At 30.6% G+C, this 20,257-nt stretch overlaps 1 pseudogene; it reads right to left on the reverse strand.

The window, feature by feature from the left end:
* Positions 1-2,209: 2,209 nt before the first annotated feature.
* LOC149538353 (calcium uniporter protein 5, mitochondrial-like) overlaps positions 2,210-20,257 on the reverse strand; it is a 59,090-nt pseudogene continuing 41,042 nt past the window's right edge.

Here is a 20,257-nt window from a genome sequence, read left to right on the forward strand (position 1 = left end):
ATTGCACTCAAGAATATGGTTGCAGAGTTTTAGTATGTGGAAATTAAACTTCATAATATTTTTGTCAACCAAGTGGATACATAAATTTACCAACAACAATGCCAGACCACCAAGTACCATTCTCAAAGATGTCTACAAGCAAATCCAACGAAAAGTACTATAGAAGAGAAACAATTGAATGTCTAGGGCTAATATCATCTGGAGAAAGCTTCTCTATAAGAGATTCTTGTGTGAATTCATCTATTATAAAATTATCATATTAAACAAAAATCTTAGGCTTGAAAACATTACCACATGTTTAACAATAGTGCCAGGTAATCGTGCTCCCTAGAAACCATCCTCATCAAAACGAACTCAACTTTCATCCCATAATTTTTTAGTTCATGATTTATTTATACCTTTAGCATTAACACAATAATATATATATATATATATATATATATTTGATTATTTCATTCTAAACATATAAATCAATCCTCAATACAAAGTTAAATATTTCTAAAATGTTTATAATAAAATGCATATATATAGATGTAAACAAAGTAAAATTAATTAGTTTATGAAATATTTACATTCTAATGTTTCAAATATGGTTGCATTGCCATCCACTTTTTAAACATTATAATAAATTAATTATTATTATAATATTTTGAAAAAATGGTGGCATTGCCTTCCACTTTTCAAAGATTGATGCCTAAAGATGAATATTTATTCTTTTAAAATTGCTTTTAAAAAAAACATAAATTGAAATAAATATATGGTTACTCTAACTTTCATATAACAAAATTAAAAGTATAAATTTAATTTTTCTTATTTAGAAACGAATAAATTGATACTTTAATAAAAATATATGGTGGCATTGCCATCAACTTTTGAAACATTACAAATATTTTTAGATATAGCTAACATTATAATAAATTTCTTACTATTATAATATTTTAAAAATGGTAGTATTGCCTTCCACTTTTCAAAGATTGATGCCTAAAAATTCATATTTATTCTTTTAAAATTAGATTTAAAAAGTAGGCATAAAGTAAAATAAATATACGGGTACTCTAATTTTCAAGCAACAAAATTAAAAGTATAAATTTGATTTTTCTTATTTAAAAATAAATTAATTGGTACTTTAATAAAATATTTTTAAAATGCCAACATTGCTATCTACTTTTCAAATATTAATATGTAAAGATTAATTTTAATCTAAATTGTTAGAAGTTGTAATCTTTCCTTGGTGTGTTTATAAACCAAGGTTAGATCTTCTTTCTTTATTGTTGTAATATATTAGGATATAAGCCAAGGTATCCTAATATATTTCTTTTTTGTCCTTTTTCCACTACATCTTATTTTGTCATCTAGTGGAATATGTGAGGACAAATATATATTGTAATTTCTAATTTTAGATTATTCATCCTTAAGAGGAATCTCACACTTAGCCTCACACACTTATGAATGGTGGCATTCATAGACATGGGAGTTACATTCTAACTCCTCTCTCTCATCTCTATTTAAGAGATGACCCTCTTCTCTCATTTAACAATGAGGTTTCTTCCTCTTCTCAATTATTGTATGAGCATTGCTCTCTATCTCTCTCTCTTTTTCTTCTTAGGATTTTCATGCCTCATTTATAATGTCACAAGGGGTTTTCTTTGCTTTCCCCTTTCCAAATATCTTGTCTCATGGTGTTGGAGCTTGAAGCTTTCCTTCTCCTATTTTATGGTAATATCTTTTCATGCATTTACTCACTTAGATTCTTTCCTGGTATTACTTATTTACAGATTTCTTTTTCCATTTCTAACATGATATCAGAGCAGTTTAATCTTTGTTTTGAGTGTTTGCATGAAGGTACGATTCGAAAGAAACTCTTGAGAGAGATTTCAGTAATTTCTTCTTTAATCTTCTTAAGATGGAAGAAATTGATTTTTTTTAGTTTGGCTGGTTTACCGCCAAACCCGATTAACTTCTGTGCTCTAATTTGTGCAGGTTACTTCTTATTTTCTATTATTTTTCATCTAACCCCCTTTGGAAGGCTTGCCTCCAAAGGGTTTTCCTATCTTTTTCAAATTCATATCTTAGTCTACTCATATTTTAAAATATTTTTAATCCATTTCATTTCTTGAATTTAATTTTCTTTATATATCTATACCTCACTTGAATGCAGAGGCTACCTTCATTAAGCAAATAATTTTTTGGCATAGGGTTTCAAATATATCTATTTTAAAAAAAAAATTGATATTTTGCTATTGTACGCATCTTGATTTTGATGCCAAGTCCACCTCATTAAAAGAGTCATCTTGACAGTAAAAGGCATCAATCCTCCCCATGATTCAGCTCTTGCCCACTTCACGACTTCTTCATCAATTTTCTTCTTCTGATCCTCCAAATTTGCAAGCTCTAGGTAGTGTCGATCGGTCTCGGGAGGGACAACCATTTCGATTACCATCTCTAAAGCTCGTGCCACCTTGTGTGGACGAAGGTGAACGGTCTGGCCTAGCACAAGAACGTGGCCGGATTAATCCAAAATTTCAACAAATGCGACGGCTTCCTCTTCAGAACTCTGTTCTGCTGATGCCATACAGGCTCTCAGAAGCTTCCTGAAAGAAATAATCTCATGAGGGATTTGCTCTATCCTTCTTTTAAAGGCATCTAACCAATTCAATCTCACCAATCTTATCCACTCCTCCACTCCAATGTTTTGCAATTCTGGGGAACTGGTCTGCTAAGGCCGCAGGTGCTCATCATTCTTCTTCAAATTTTCACCCAAATCTGTTTTATAAATACCATAGCCCAGGGTGGTAGCCGTAGTCTCATGTAACACACAGAGAAGATTTAGATTCACAATAGAAGCGGCATCTAAAACAGCCCTACGCTCTAGATCAGTGAAATAAATTGGTATTCCTATCTACTCAACTCATTTTTTGCTTCCCAACTCATTGATCTTTGGATGTTAATTATATCAATCAAGGTATACATGTGGCTGCACTTGGCTATGCAGCACGGGCCAATGTGCCTTTTCAGCAGGGCCTCATCAGGTCACATTATGTTGGGCGAACCTTTATTGAGCCATCACAAAAGTTTAGAGATTTTGGTGTGAAGTTAAAGCTTGCCCTTGACCAGGCAGTCTTAAATGGCAAAAGGATGGTTGTTGTGCAAGATTCTTTTTCTTTTTTTAGCTCTTGACAGAAGCATCATTTACTTTTATTATTGCCTCTTGTCAACCTATTTTTGGCAGGTAATCATTCATTGTCAGACAAGTGCAATATTCTATTTTAAATCTCTCTTACTCATTACAATCTTTTATTCAAACTTTTTTTAGAAATTTTTTTTAACTCTTTTTAATATATTATTATCTGTCAGATCTGATCTCTATCATTAATTACTAAGTTTTTAGTTATATCTTTCTTAATGTTTTATTCCAATCCTGGAGGCATATGTATGAGGAATATGGGGAGATCTTTTATAGCCCCATGACTTTATGTTTTTATTACTTTGAGATTATATTTTGAACCAAGGTATTCAACATAAAGCTAATTATTCTATATATATAAAAAAAAAACAAAAGGGGTAATCATTTTTCTAGCATCAAGCTATCATTTAATAATTGTAATTGTGTGATTTCATACTATGATATTTTAAGTATATTTATTCAAGTATATATGGGTGCACACATATATACCTAGATAAATATACAAAATATTATGGCTACAATGATTATTAAAGTCTCTTGTATATGCTTATTTCAAATGAACTTGTTCAAATTTACAAATCAATTGAGTACCCATGTTTACCCTTAATGGAGTTTTCTACCTGATATCTATATTTAGTTGATCTTCCTTAAATCATTTTACTTAATTGGATTATGAGTAATCTTACACATTTGCCTTCATTTTGATATTTTGATGTGCCCATAGGTGCACTTTTATGCTTTTATAGCATTGTTCTATGCCCATGTTGGCACTTTCTGGTTTTATACCAATGATATACATGATTTATATGATATTTTTTTGAGTTGCATAGGGAGCCAATTTTTTCAAGGATAACTATGTAGGTCCCCTCAGTATAACTGATACATCATTTCCTTATCTGGCCCATGGAGTATCCCTCCATCCTATATTGGTATGCACTCATTTTATATGGAGTTTCCCTCCATTTGATCCTATCTATTCCATTTTGATAGGATAATATTTTTATGGAGTTTCCCTCCATGTTGTTCCATTTTCTGTTCCTCATGGAGAGGATGTTATTATTGGAGTTTTCCCTCCAAATTCATATGATTTGATCCAATTTGAAGGCAATATGTTGTTCTATCCTCATAATCTATTCTTTTGATTATCCTAACAAATCATGATAATTCTAATTTGATCAACATGTCTCTCCTTTCTGTTATTTTCCTATATTAATGTGATAATGATCTGCATACATTATTGCTTAGATCATGAGTCATGCATGTTATGGAGGGATGCCCCCATTAGCTTGCAGTGGGATGATTCATTAAGTGGACTATCTATATCTGCGTGATTGATGCAAGATTGATGCAAGTATCATTAGTTGGCCTTGTCTGTGGTCATTTGTGCATTAGTATAATATACTTTTCATGAGAGCATTGATCAAGCTTTTTACTCAATTTGTCCCTGTTGACAATTTTTTGAGCATATACTTTATCTTGATATCAGGTTATCTCCATTGTTTTGTGGTAACATGTTTTACTCATTGTTTCTCTCTGAGATTTTTATTATCCTTATTCAAAAGGATTTTTAATTTTCATATATGATGGCATTCTACTTGTGGATATTTGTCTTGTTGTTCTCTTTTTTTTCAGGTGATCCATCAAGGAACCTTCTTGGTTTTCCACATATGAAGAGGTGTCTATGCTTCCACTTAATCACATTCAAAGGACTCATGTACTTCTCTTGGATCTAAAAATGTTCCATATGGCTTGAATACAATCACATTACTTCATATTGAAGATTAAGTTGCAGATTTTTATAAATTATGGGTTTAATACCGTTTGATGTAATTACCCCAAGTAAAGATTAAAGGGGGGTGTTAGAAGTTGTAATCTTTCCTTGGTGTTTTTATAAACCAAGGTTAGATCTCCTTTCTTTATTGTTTTAATATATTAGGATATAAGCCAAGGTATCCTAATATATTTCTTTTTTGTCCTTTTTCCACTACATCTTATTTTGTCATCTAGTGGAATATGTGAGGACAAATATATATTGTAATTTCTAATTTCAGATTATTCCTCCTTAAGAGGAATCTCACACTTGGCCTCACACAATTATGAATGGTGGCATTCATAGACATGGGAGTTACATTCTAACTCCTCTCTCTCATCTCTATTTAAGAGATGACCCTCTTCTCTCATTTAACAATGAGGTTTCTTCCTCTTCTCAATTATTGTATGAGCATTGCTCTCTATCTCTCTCTCTTTTTCTTCTTAGGCTTTTCATGCCTCATTCATAATATCACAAGGGGTTTTCTTTTCTTTCCCCTTTCCAAATATCTTGTCTCATGGTGTTGGAGCTTGAAGCTTTCCTTCTCCTATTTTATGGTAATATCTTTTCATGCATTTACTCACTTAGATTCTTTTCTGGTATTGCTTATTTACAGATTTCTTTTTCCATTTCTAACATAAATGTAAATTAAAAGACTATTATAATTGAAATAGTAATTTAATTTAGAATAATAATCTAAATCAATATACTAATCTTTATCAAAATACTTTTGTAAATCAAAATAGTAATCAGTAAATTTATAGATCATTATTTTCAAAAAAAATATTTATATGGCAACAATGCCATCCATATGAAATATTATGGGAAAAAATATAAAATTAATCTAAAAAATACATTGCAAAATATGAAAGAACAATAATATATGCAATTCATATCTAAATATATAACATGCAACTATATATAAATAATGCATGAAACATGCAAATCTAATTTTGAATACAACAATGTAAAAATTAACAAATTTCATTTAAAAAATAAAAAATAACTAAATATAAACAGTGTAACTACTATTCTAAATGTAGATAGTAATCTAAATGCACAATAAAACTTAATATCAAAAAAAAAAAAAAAAAACATTAAGAAGAAGCTTACTTTGCTCTTTGATCTCCTTGACAATCTTCATATTTGCAATGCTTCTCCAAATTATTTATCTTCCTCTCTTCTTCCTAAAGAAAAGGTTATTCTACCTCTCAAAAGCAATCAAAGCTTTACTCTCAAAACTTTTGTTTTTCTCTGCAAACCTACTCTTCTACAAATACAAAATGAAAATGAAAGGAGATGAGTGTTTTGAAATGAGAGAAACAACTCTTCATCTCCCACAAAAAGGCTCTTCATTGGCGACTAACAGACCCTTCAATTTCCACTAAAAGACCCTTCAATTTCAACTCCTTCACTTTCCATTCAAATTTAAAAAAATTAAAATGCCAACAATCTGTTATTACAAAATGAAATTTAAAAAAAAAACACTTTCATAATGTCTGAATGTTATTAGTTAAACTTTTTTTTTTTTTTAATTTTACAAAATTCTGAAGGTGATGGGCCACCACCTTTGCCACCCCATGCATGCAGTTACCTTAGCAGCAATTGTTGCTGATAGTAGTGGTAGTCACTATCGTAGCCCATGGCTTTCGCGACTTTAAATTGTTTTTCTTTGTTTTGTTTTTCTTTTTTTTACAATTTAAAAAAAAAAGTTAAATTTTTTTAATTTAAAAAATAATAATCTTTTTCATTTTTTTAAAATTATCTATATTTTATGTTTTTTTTTTAATTATGATTTATTTATAATTTCTAGGTACCTATTTTTTGGGGCCCTATTATTTTAGGCTCTATTTGGCTTGCTCTTACTTTTGCCAGCTATTATTTTCAGAGTGCTTTTTATTGTCTTTTATTTTGGCCAACTATTATTTTTTGAATTCTATTTATTTAATATAAAACTTTGTAAGTACTCCCTTTTCTTTTTTATTGGCAAGAAATCTTGCCATTTTCCCGTGCTGGGCATTTGTGTTGCCATTGTATAGAATGCCTCTTGATGTAACTAATTATATAGAAAATTAAAATGAAAAAAAATAAAAAAAATTCACAATTTCCTTAGTAGCTTGCCCAAAAATGTAGGCTCAAATGTATATGATAAGCTACAAAAGATCTCACCCTCCATTTTCCAATGAGAAATTTGAAATGAGATAAATAAAAGGATGTTGTGTAATGTAAGATTCGAGTGTGCAACCCTCCTCAAAAAAGAGGAATCAAGCATTATAGAAGTTATGAATAACAATCTTAGAAACACATAAAATAGAATCCTCATTTTCTCTTTGACATGTCGATATGCCTAAAAATTGGCCCAGCTTGATTCACTCTTTTCTCTTATATTCTAAAATAGATAACAAAGCTCAAATAGAATGTCAATAGATTCCTCCTTCTTAAGGGTGGGATAAGAACAATTTTTCAAAAGCTTGATGAGGCTTGGGTGTGTCATCCACTATCCTCCACTCAGACAAGGAGGTACACCATGTAGAAAAGATTAAACATTCAAGAAATTTATGTAATAACATAGCTAAATTAGAAAGTATTATCAATATATGACTCAAGAAATTAGTTATAGAAAGTGACTCCCAGATTATCCTAATGACACTGAGGAAAGGGAAAACACCTAATTGGATCTTAAATTTGAAGCATGAATACACTATAGTGCTCCTTGTTAAGTTTGAAGAAAGTAGGAATACTCATATTTTCTATGAGAGAAATGAAGAATAAGATTGTCTAGCCAATAAAGGTGTGGATGAGATACATATTATAAACATTATCAATTTTGCTTAGGATAAATGATAACAATAGTTCATCAATATATATATGAATACATTATAAGAATATTTAATCTCCCTTTGTGAAGAAGAGGAAAAATATTTTTTTTTCTAGCATCCGAACTGCACTTCCATATGTGTTGGATATAGAAATCTTGTGCAGCCAATTTGATTTAGAAGTAGCCCCTAGTAATTAACATACAATAGGAGGAATAGATGGCAAGATTTTGCAACTTTGTAACTATTTGGCATGCTACAAGACCAAATCCATCATATTCATTAATTGCTAGATAGAGGAAGTATGATTTCAATACTTTTTGACACAAGTTAAGCTTTTTGATTTGACAGTCTGCAGACTTCAACACATGCTAAACTGATAGGCTTCCATTGAATGTTGAGATGGTTAGATCATACAATCATTTTTCTTTGTGCATCACATTTTTTTGGCATCTTTTTTACCTAGGAATCTCTAGTAAAAACTGTTGTGCTATTACCGTAGTTTACCCTTGGACTCTCCAATAAGGGTAAATGTAGGGAAATGTGAGATGGCATTTTGGGGTGCCATTACTATTTGGTTTCTAGGAAAGATCATGCTTATGAAACATGGCTTAGGTATTAGGTCTATCCTTAGAATTTTATGGAGGGATTTCTCTAGCCTTATTGATGAAGTAGTCTTTGGTGTAGCTTATATGTACTATTTTTCACTGTATTTCACTTGTTTATTATAGTGTTAAAGTCCAAGTTGAATTCAAATATAGTAGTTATGTTTGTGGAAACCATTCTTTATGTTGATAGGGACAGGGATTTAATTTTCAACCTATGACATCTTTTCAAACCTTCCTCCTTGTTAAAAGGTCACTCTTAAACATCACACTAAGAGAAGAATTAAGCTTGGGAAAGAAAAGTCAACTTTGACTATTTAACACTTTTGGTCTAGAAATTAAGCTTAGTGTGTGATTTTTAAGCCATTCTTTGTTGGCCTAGATTATGAGGAGGAGCGAATATTGCATAGTCAACTACCCTGTTTACATATTTTCAATATCAAGTCCTAAGATTTTCCTAGCTTTTCAGCCAGATTCCCTAACATTCACCACAATTGGTGGTTTCTTCTAAATGGAATGGCCTACACATGGACAAGAGCTAAATGGAGGGACTTACAATGGCTTCTTGAGGAGGTTAATGTCACCATGGGAGATAGTGATGGGTTAGAGGTAGAGGATGAGAGCTCTTTACACAAGGCCTTGTTTTTTACTGACTAGAATGACATATACTTTACTATAAGCTTCTTATCCATTTTAATTGTATGATTTGTCAGAGATTTCATATAAGTTTTCTTCTCATATGGGTGATTAAAATATTTTAAAGATAGAAGAGGAATTGAATAGTAAGTGTTAGGATATGTTAGTTTTTTAGTAAGATAATCATCCAAAGCACTTCAATCTATAGGTATGTTGGAGAACAATCTTTATTTTTATTTTTAAAGGATCGATAATAAGGATGCAGCTATTCTCTTGACGAATCATTCATCCACACTAAGAAAAACTAGAATTATGCATAGATGCTATCCACCATTGACATAACAAATAGAGTAAATGAAGAAAAACTAGAATTATGCATACATGCTATCCACCATTGACATAACAAATACAGTAAATGAAGCAAACTTTCTTAGTGAAAGCAAACTTGATTTTATCCTATACAATTTGATTGATGGATGTTCATCACATGGGGAATGCATAATTTAGCTTTAAAGACAATCCTTCTTTTAAAATTATATTATTATTAATTTTTTAAATTACTATTATTTTATATTATTTTTATTTTCTTATTTTAAATTTATTAGCTTAATTATGTGTTTCAACATTGTAGGAGTGGCTTATCGTGGACATTTAATTCCTCCTTCAACATGATTATAGGCCAAAATTGTTTGTAGGTACTCAAATATAGTATTTTTTTCACATCAAATGAGTTCAAATTATCATAGAAATATTTTATTGCTCATTTGACATGATGACACATGGAAATTGTATATTTCTTTACTTTTTGCATCATCGAAAGTGGATTCAAGGAGAGAAAATCTTGGTGTAATGTTGTGAAATCCCTTCATGTAAAAATGACTTGTGATGTTATGCAAAAATGGAAATACATGGTAGTTTTGACCTAAGTAACATCACAACATTGAATGAGAAAAACAGGCTTATTAGAATAAGCCAAACTCATTCAAAAATCTTTTATAATGTACAAAAATGCACAATATTTTTGACATGTACAACATTGTAACATGTAATCCCTTCCTACATAAATGACCTATAATTCCACACATGCATGAAAATATGCTACAATTTTAGCCTATGTAACATCACAACATCAAATGAGCAAAAAAGGCTTCCTATGATAAGCCAAACTCATTCGACAAGCTCTTATGACATAGCACAATAGCAAACTACACCATAGTGGAACATTATAGCCTTAAATTCCCTTTGCACCATTGACTTACAATTGCCTAAAATAGCCTATATAGCTAGATGGAAAACCAAAAACATCCAGTCAAAAATAACCCTACAATGTTGTGCTTCACAAGATCATGACATTGCAACATCACAAGGTTGCAACTTTCTAGTGTTGAATGAGAAAAAATATTCTTTCAATAGGCCAACTCATTTGATGAAGTTCCTTCAATGCACAAACTTTCACAACATCTCAAGATTGCAACAAGGAATCCCTTCACTTCAAACATTCATGGGATCATACACAGGCATAAAAATGCATGATATATTTTAACCAGCAAATGTCAAATGAGAAGAAAAATATTCTTTTGATATTTCACTCATTCAATGTAGCTCCTTTGATGCATGGAATTACATAATGTTTTTGCGCACACAAGAATGCTGGAAATTGTACAAATATGTTTGGTGAAAAACTACATAGCTTATGCCATGAAAGATATCTATTATTGGTTATCTATAATGGGATAAATGATGAAACAAAATTCAACAATTCCATTAACGAAAAAAGTAGTTTGTGAGCATAAAAATGAAAAAAAATTTAATAACATTATTTGGAATTATATTCTATTATTTAGTGAAAAATATTAAAAATTAGAAGTACATAATTGAAAATGAAAAAAGTTGAAGGGCCTTTTCTCATCCTTATGAGTATAATGTTATTCTAATGCATATAATGAAAATAAATTATTGATTGATTCCAAAAAAAAGGATTAAAATATTCTTCACGGCTTAGAAAAATATCTCTTCATATACAAGACATCTAAAAATTAATTGTATAAATTTTCTATTAAAAAAGACAATGAAACTCAAACATAACAATATAGATGCAATTCATTTCTATTACTAGGTGAACAATTACAAAGACCTTGCAATTTGTATCTCCCAATTCCCTCAAAAAATAAACCAAAAGCATTGTACTTGAAAACTATTATAAGAATGTATTAAAGAGGTTCTAATAAAGTCTAAGAAAGCAAGAAATTGCATAGTTTTACTTTTATTCCACATTGTCACTGACATCGAAGACATATGAGTGAAAAATATAAGCAAAAATCCACTCCTCCATTGATAATCAAGCCTCCACTCAACATATATATCATACTTATATTTAAAAATTTATGTTAAAAAAAGTGATATCATTTTTTAAGCATCCATTTCTTTTAAAATATGTAATTTTTTCTTTAGATAAGTATTATGATATGAGATATTTGTTATGATAATATGTTTTCACAAGTTTTCTATAGAGAAAACCTTGATATACTTTAATTTAAATTGTTAGTTTTGGTAGCTTGGATAGTTTTTTGTCCATATGCTATTATTTAGTAAATAATTGTTTTGATAACAAATTGGTCAGAGTAAGGATAATTATTCATTAAATAATTGACCTCTTTTAGTAGCACCTAGAAACCAATTTTGTTAAGGTTGGTAAGTTGTTTTATATCTCAGTCTTAGATTATAAATTGATCTTGGCCATTGGTTCACCAATGAGAATAGTAAAAAAGGGGTTCTAGTGGGAATTTGGAGAACAAAAAGTTTGGAGAAACATTTCGTATTGTTAGAAAACAGTCTTGCAATGTTAGCACGGGTGCAATGTTAGTGTGGGAATAATAGTGGGGAATATTAGAATAAGAAATTAGGAGGTTGTCAAAGCTTTTCCAGTGAGAGGCAAAGAATTTTTTATCTCTTGATTTACTAAAGTTGAATATAATTCTTCATATGTAGAATTTGTTTTCCTTTAGTGGATTTTCTAGGCACAATTTGTCTAAAAATAGTGTGTTCATTATGGTGTGAATTTATTTTCGTGTTTTATTGGTGAAGTTGTAGTTGTGTTATTTTTTGATATTAAGCTATGAATTTATTTTTGATAGTTAAATAATCTTTTAAGATAGGAGATTAATAATCAATGACTCCAATGGTGATTTTTCACATGGCAGTAGAGTGGTGTTAAGGGTAGAAGAGTTTTTCCCTAGGAAAGAAATTAAGGGTTTTTAATACCTACTTTGATCTCTTCAAATTTATTATTGCTTTAATCCCTTGAGATGGCTTCAAATAGTTTGAGAGATTAGGAAAAATTGGATGGTGCCTTGAACTTTGGTGTCTGGAAGGCCAAACTTTCTTTATTGTTGGAAGAGAATGGTATCAATGATTATCTTACCAATGTTGTAGTTGTACCTAAAAATGAAACATAGCTTGAAACATATAAGAAGGATGATGCCAAGGTGAAGAGGATAATCCTTGATGGTGTCAAGGATCATATTGTTCCACATATCTCACAACTAGATACAATGAAGAAGATGTGGGATGTCATTTTGAATCTATAATAGAATGCTACCACCAACAAGAAGATGATTCTTAGAGAGAAGCTAAAGAATACCTAGATGAACTAGGGAGAAGATGTCACAAGTTACCTAACTAGGCTTAGGCTTGTCAAGGATGAGTTAGCAACTATTGGAGATAGCCCTAGTGATGATGAGCTAGTGAGAATAGCTCTAAATGGGTTGACTACGTAGTTGAGTGTCTTTGTTCAAGTTGTCAGTGAATGTGATACTTTACCAGGTTGAAATTGACTATGGAACGATTCCACTCAAGAGGAGTTTAGACTAAGTCTTGTCAATGGGGCCAACAAGAGTTAGAAAAGTGAGGTGGACCAAGAAAATGTTGCTCTTGCGAATAAAGGGAAAGAAAAGAAGGGACCTAGCAAAGGATCAAATTCACAAAGTGACAAGAAGAAGAAGAAGAACCTTTCTAAGGTCAAGTGCTTTGGATGTCATGAGTTTGGCCATTATGTCAGTGATTTTATAGAGAGGAAGAAGAGTAAGAAGCAACTGGTAGCTTCAACAAGTGTGGAAGAACTCTCCAATAGAATGGAAGATGAATTTACACTCATATTTTGTATGGTTAGCTCAACCTCATAGTGTTTTTGGTATATAGATAGTGGGGCATCATTTCATATGATAGGATTTAGAGAGTACTTTCTAGTTATAAGAAGATGGATACCAACATCCATATTTCTATGGGAAACTTGTCCAAACTCAACCCAGTTGGAAAAGGGATTGATTATTTTTAGGGAGAATGGAAAGACAATTTCCCTTCATGATGTGTTGCATGCGCTAGGCTTAGGTATGAATTTGATTTCTATATTAGTTCTTTAGGATAGGGGGTGTAATGTACTCTATAGAGGGATAAATGTGTGGATTAAGCACAAGGATTGGAAATCACCCAAAACTATTGGAGTTAGGAGTGGTCACCTTTATAGATTGCAATTTCATACTCCTAAGGAACTCATGAGCCACAATAATCCTAGAGATGTCGGAGAACTATGGCATAGGAGGATGGGCCATATATTAATCATGAGCACTTAAATTTATTCATGAGATGGTGATAGGAGTTCCAAAGGTGAGCACAAAGCATGATGATGTGTGTTGGGGAAGTTCATGAAAGAATCTTTTCCAAGGAGTGACACCAAATCTAAGGGTGTTCTTGATCTAGTATATTCAGATGTTTTTGGACCAATGTTGATGAAAACTCTTAGAGGATATGAGTACTATGTTACTTTCATTGATGATTTCTCTAGAAATACTTGAATATAGCTCTTAAAGACTAAGGATGAGGTTTTAAGTTGATTCCAAGAGTTCAAGGCTCTTATGGAAAATTCAACAAGAAAGAAGATAAAGGTTCTCAAGTCAAACAATGGAGGCGAGTACAAAGGAAATGTCTTCCTATAGTTTTATACTAGAGAAAGAATAAATAGAGAGTGAATTATTCCTTACAATCCATAATAGAATGGAATTGTTGAGAGGAAGAGCCATTCTATATCACAAGCAACAAGAGTTATTCTACATGAATATGATATGCCATATTACTTATGGACAGAGGTGCTTAATAAAGCAATCTACATCCAAAATAGAGTTCCACACAAGGTGCTGGGGAAGATGACATCAGAGGAGGCTTTCATTGGGAAGAAGCTAGATGTTGGCCACTTTAGAATGTGGCATATTATCATATTCCTGGAGATACACATATAAAGTTAGATCAAACTATAGAGAGGGGGTACTTTGTTGGGTACAATAAGACCTCAAAGGCATATAGGATTTTAATTCCAAGGACTAAAAGAATTATTGTCAAATGTGATGTAAAGTTCATGGAGGACAAGGCATTCAAGAGATCTAGAGATTTTCCAGTAGATAATCAAAGTGAGCAACTAACATAAGCTCCAAGGGCAAGTCAAGGGTAGCGAAGCTCAAGTACAATTACTAGTATTAGTGTAAGCTCAAGTATTAAAGATACATAGAGTATGGAGCAACATGATCAACATGAAGTGCATCTAGAGGACTTAGAGGTTGATATTTAATCCTCTACAATTGGCAACTAGAACTATGAGGTTCCAGATACACAAAAAGATACTTGAGATTTTTTGGGAGCTCCTAGGAAGAGTACTTAACAATGGAGACAACCAACCAAGTTTAATGACTATGTGGCATTAGTTAATCAGTTGGCAGATAGTGAATGTTCTAGCTATTAGGAAGCTATAGAGCATCAAGTATGGCAAGATGCTATGGTTTGAAAATATTCTTTAATAATATAGAATGATGTGTGGGAGGTAGTGCCTAGACCAATAGACAGAGAAGTAGTTGGATCACATTAGATCTATAAAATAAAGAATGGCATAGATGGTAGCATCGAGAAATAAAAGGAAAGGTTTGTGGAAATGGGGTTCTCTCAAAAGGACTATGAGGAGACATTTTCTCTAGTTGACATGTATACTTCTACACTAGATCTAATCTCATTTGTAGCACATATGGGATGGCAGATCCATCAAATAGATGTCAAGATAGCATTCCTTAATGGTGAGTTGAAGGAGGAGGTATATTTAGAACAACTAGAAGGATTTGTGGCAAACAAAAAAAATACCCACATGTGCAGATTGAAGAAAGCATTGTACAAACTCAAGAAGGCTCCTAGAGTGTGGTATGAGTGCATTGATACATACTTTTAGAAAATGGGCTTTGTGAACAATGAAGCAAATGCTAACCTTTACTACTTAGTGGTTGGGGGTGAGATTCTAATTCTTTTTCTTTATGTTGATGTCTTTATTCTTATAGGTTCACTAGGGCTCATAGTGGTGCAAGAGGAGCCTTGCAAAAGAGTTCAAGATGAAGGATTTGGGACTTATGAAGGAAGTGTGGTAGACAAATGGGGAGATTTACCTTAGTCAAAGGAAATATTGTATTGAAATCTTGAATAAATTTGGGATGGAGGATTGTCAAGCCATCTCACACCCATGATCAAAAATTGGAGGAAGGTAGATACATCTAGAGAGTAGGATATAGATCCCACTTTATATAGATAGTTCATTAGCTCACTTATGTATTTGGTAAACACTAGACTAGATATAGCATTTTTAGTTAACTCTCTTAGTTCATGGTTGAACCAAAGAGAATGAATTGGACAAAAAATAAGCATGTGATGCATTACTTGCATGCTATAATTGAGTATGGGATTAGATATGTTTGAAGTGAAGGTATTCTATTGATGGGCTATATTGGCATAGATTGGGTAGGAAGTACAATGGACAAGAGGAGCACTTTAGGGTGTTTTTTCAACTTGGGATCAAGAGTTGTTTCTTGATTCAACAGGAAGTAGAAGTTTCTAGCTATGAGTTCAGAAAAAGAAAAATACATAGTAGCTACCATGATGACTTGTGAAGTTATATGGCTTTGAAATTTGTTAGTAGCTTTGTTTGTTAGAAGGTTATGACTAATATGATACATTGCAATCATAAAAGTGGCATTAAGTTGTCTAAGAATCTAGTGTTTCATGATAGTTCTAAACATATAGGCATCAGATATCAATTCATCAAAAACTGTGTACAATGGGGGGTTGTTCAACTATAGTACATACCTATAGAGGAGTAGGTAGTATACATTATGACTAAGGCATTGAGCAAGGAAAATATCATCTTCTTTGGAGATAAATTAGGTGTTATGCAAAATAGCTTCCTCACTAAGAGGAAATGTTAGTTTTGGTAGCTTGGACAATTATTTGTCCATATGCTATTATTTAGTAAATAATTATTTTTCTAATAAATTTTTTAGAGTAAGGATAATTATTTCTTAAATAATTGACTTCTTTTAGAAGCAACTAGAAACCAATTTTGTTAGGGTTGGTAATTTGTTTTATATCTTAGTCATAGATTGTAAATTGATCTTGGCCATTAGTTTACCAATTAGAGTGGTATAAAAGGTCATCTAGGGGGCATTTGGAGAATAAGAAGTTTGGAGAAACATTTTGTGGTGTTATCAAACAATCTTTTAGTGTTAGTAAGGGCGTAGTGTTAGCATGGGAATAGAAATGGGGAATAGTAGTGGAAGAAATTAGGAGGTTGTCGAAGTTCTACCAGTGAGAGGTAATGAATTTTGTATCTCTTGATTCACTAAACTTTAATATGATTTATCATTTGTAGAACTAGTTTTCCCTTAGGGGTTTTTCCAAGGACAATTTGTCCAAAAATATTGTATTCATTGTGTTGTGAATTTATTTCCATATTTTATTGGTGAAGTTGCAATTGTGTTATTTTTTGATATTAAGCTATGAATTTATTTTTGGCAGTTAAATAATCTTTTAAGATAGGAGATTAATAATTAGTGATTACAACAATAATTTGTCACATAAATAAATATTCTTCATGTAAGATTATGACTTCAAATAAATAAAAATTTAACATGTCCAATCATACACAAATTCAAAAGAATCTTATTTAAATTTTAAAATATAAAAGAAAAAAATTAAAATTATTAATAATGAATAATAAATAGACAAGTTCATAATATCCTCGAAAGAAAAATATTGATTTAACATTATATTGAAATTCTTATTGATATTACATAATTTGTAATAAATATATTTTAAATAGGTATAGTAAAATGTCAAAAATCTAATAAAGCATTCAAACAAACTTTCAAAACATAGTTCCAATTTTTTAATAAAATAAAATAGATAAAAATTATGTTAAGATAATATACAGAAGAAACAAAATTTACCTCCAACCAAAATAGTCACTTGAATTTTTTAAACATCACTTTCAATTTAGAATCTTTATCATAAAAGACATCAAATGATTCTATTCATTAAAATGGAACCATATAATGCTTTTTGAATTCGATTAAAATGACATAAATTGGTTGAATGCATAATAAACTATAATACATTCATTTTATAAGAAAATTATTAGTGGAGATAATTTAAATATGAGTTTATTTTTATATCAACTGCATAAGTTAATTTAAATCATCACTTAGCAATTTCTCTACAAGATCTTATGCTCATTTTATTGACTTTCTTAGAATTTTGTACATTCCTTATAAACTAAAGAGAAAAACTATTTCTTTTGTTGGCCTTCAATTATTTTTAAGCTACAATACAATAAAATAAATATTTCTAAATTCAGTGAAAGATAGACGAGATTTTCTGTTAAACAAAGTTATAATAATATTATGTTAATAAAAGATAGATGAAAAAGAGAGAAAAATTTTAATTTTCAATCATCAATAACCATTTTTCCAATAAAAAAAAAATTGAACCACAAGCACAACCAAATATATACATTTTCTTATCAATTTATTTTGAAAAAATTCTATATCAAATACTAAAGAAGTAGAAAGTGTTAGATCATAAAAGAAATATTGATTGTGCATCTCTAGAAAAAGGATATATATAAATGCATCAATTCTCATCTAATTTTTTTGTTTAATGGATATCAAAATTTACATAATAAAATCTTACAAACTTCTTTCAAAATATTTAACATAAGACCTCTACATGCACAGTGAATCAAGACTTATCACAACTGGTCATTCTATGTCCAAAAAAGAAAAATTATAAGAAAGTAGAGGATCCACAACAAACAAATGACAAATAGAAAACCACATCCAAAAAGGTAACATTGGAGGTTTTAAAATCTATAGAATTAGGTCCCAATGATATAGCCAACCATCTTCTCAAGTCCATCCTATTGGAGAATCAGGGTGAAATGGTTGTAGATCTAAGTTGTCTTAACACGAATCTATGACCCGCTCTTGCAAAGACCCTATCCTTAGCTAAGATTTGAGGATCAAAACTAGTTTTTTCTTTTCATTGGAATGCATTCACTCAAAATGAAAATACACATTCAAAAAATTACACAAAGAGATCTAAACATATCTAATCAAATAAATAAAATTGTAGAGATAGTCACGCAATCTCTCATGTGAAGATTTTCTTTCCCACTTTTTTGACTATCCCATTTCATATGGTGGCTACTCAATTTCTAATTTTTGTTCATCAAAACTAAAAGTATACAATGATGTTTGTTTAAATGTTTGTCTTGGATTTAAAATTATGTTAAAATTTGGTGGGATAATGGATTTTTAAAATAATGTTATGAATCAAAACTTATGTTACTATCTTGCATGTTATCATATTTGACATGTGATGGTATGATATGTTATTATATCTTATACCCTGCATACATGGACAATTTATCAAAAGATTAGCTAATTGCTTTTCATATTTGATATGGGATGATCTAATATGTTAGCATGGCTTATAACATGCATGCATAGAAGATTTGGTAGAATATTAGCTGATTGTTGATAATAATAGGTATGTCAAAGGAGAAGAAATGGATAAAATTAGACATGAAGGGAGTTGGTTAATAAGTTGAGGAAGAGGGTTAATAAGTTGGCTTTTTTTAAACTAGAGTAGTAGTAGTACTTAATAGTTTAAAATTATTATTATTATTTTTATTCAAGCTAACAATAGGTTTCTATTAGATGTTCTTTGGAAACTGAAAGTACTTCTAGAAGGAACATGGCAAGGAAGCAAAGAATGTTTTAGAAATAGTAATTTCAAATGAAATAAATTTTAATGCAATAAAAGAAACATGGTTTCGCTGCTAGACTTTTGTATGATTAAAATTTGTACTCTTTCTATATTGGGATGTGCCCTTATAAATAAAATGTATGTAATAGTTTGAGTCAACAAGAGTCCTAAGGAAAGATTACAAGTATTTTTTACTACTTTTTCTTTCCTACTAGTGATCATTTTGAATGGACTAAATAATAAATTTTTTATTAAAAATAATTTTTTTTAAAAAAAACATAGGAATTTTATCGATAAATAAGAAAATTATATAAAAGAAAAAAAATAAAAAATAAGAAATGCAAATATGTGTAGAAGAAAATAAATAACCTTTCGAATCTTCTTTATGAAACTTACGGAGTTTTAGAATTATCATCATTACTAAATAGGGGAAAATCAAACTATGTATGACTATCAAAATACATTTATTTCTAAGTAGCATCTCACCATATGAAATATTCTCTATATCTATTGACTCAAATATATTCTTTAATTATAGATGAAAGGGGACTAGCCATCAATACCACTCCATGTGTTTAGGGGTGATTCACAATTCATATATGGAATGGATATGGGTAAGTTTTTTGTTTAATAATTGAATATGAGCCTTTATTACATTCATCCAATTGAATCTAAAAAATATTATAGTTTTCACTAAGTATAGCTATCATCAAGATTTATAAAATAAAATATTTGTAGCTATTGGAATGGTTTATGGTTGTGTTTTCTATGATTTTAGAGACCTTTCTCCAAATCACTACTCTTTCATGATACACCAACCAATATCTATAGTTGACATATCATTTACTATCACTACAACTTTAAAAGATTCATCTCATAAAAATTTTGGTGATTCTATTGAGGACAATTATAGTCACCTTTGATATTCTTTATAATATATATAGTCTCATTGTTTTATCATCTATCATTTTGAAGCAATGTCTTTCCTCATTTCTTTTTCTACTTCACACTTATTTATGGAAGATCCTTGTGGACATATGTAGAAAACAAGGGTAGTAACCATGAGCCATCACTGTTATTC

Source organism: Cupressus sempervirens, chromosome 9 (genome assembly GCF_028749045.1).
Source record: "Cupressus sempervirens isolate cs-2001-9-10 chromosome 9, ASM2874904v1, whole genome shotgun sequence".
In the NCBI taxonomy this organism is placed as follows: Eukaryota; Viridiplantae; Streptophyta; class Pinopsida; order Cupressales; family Cupressaceae; genus Cupressus; species Cupressus sempervirens.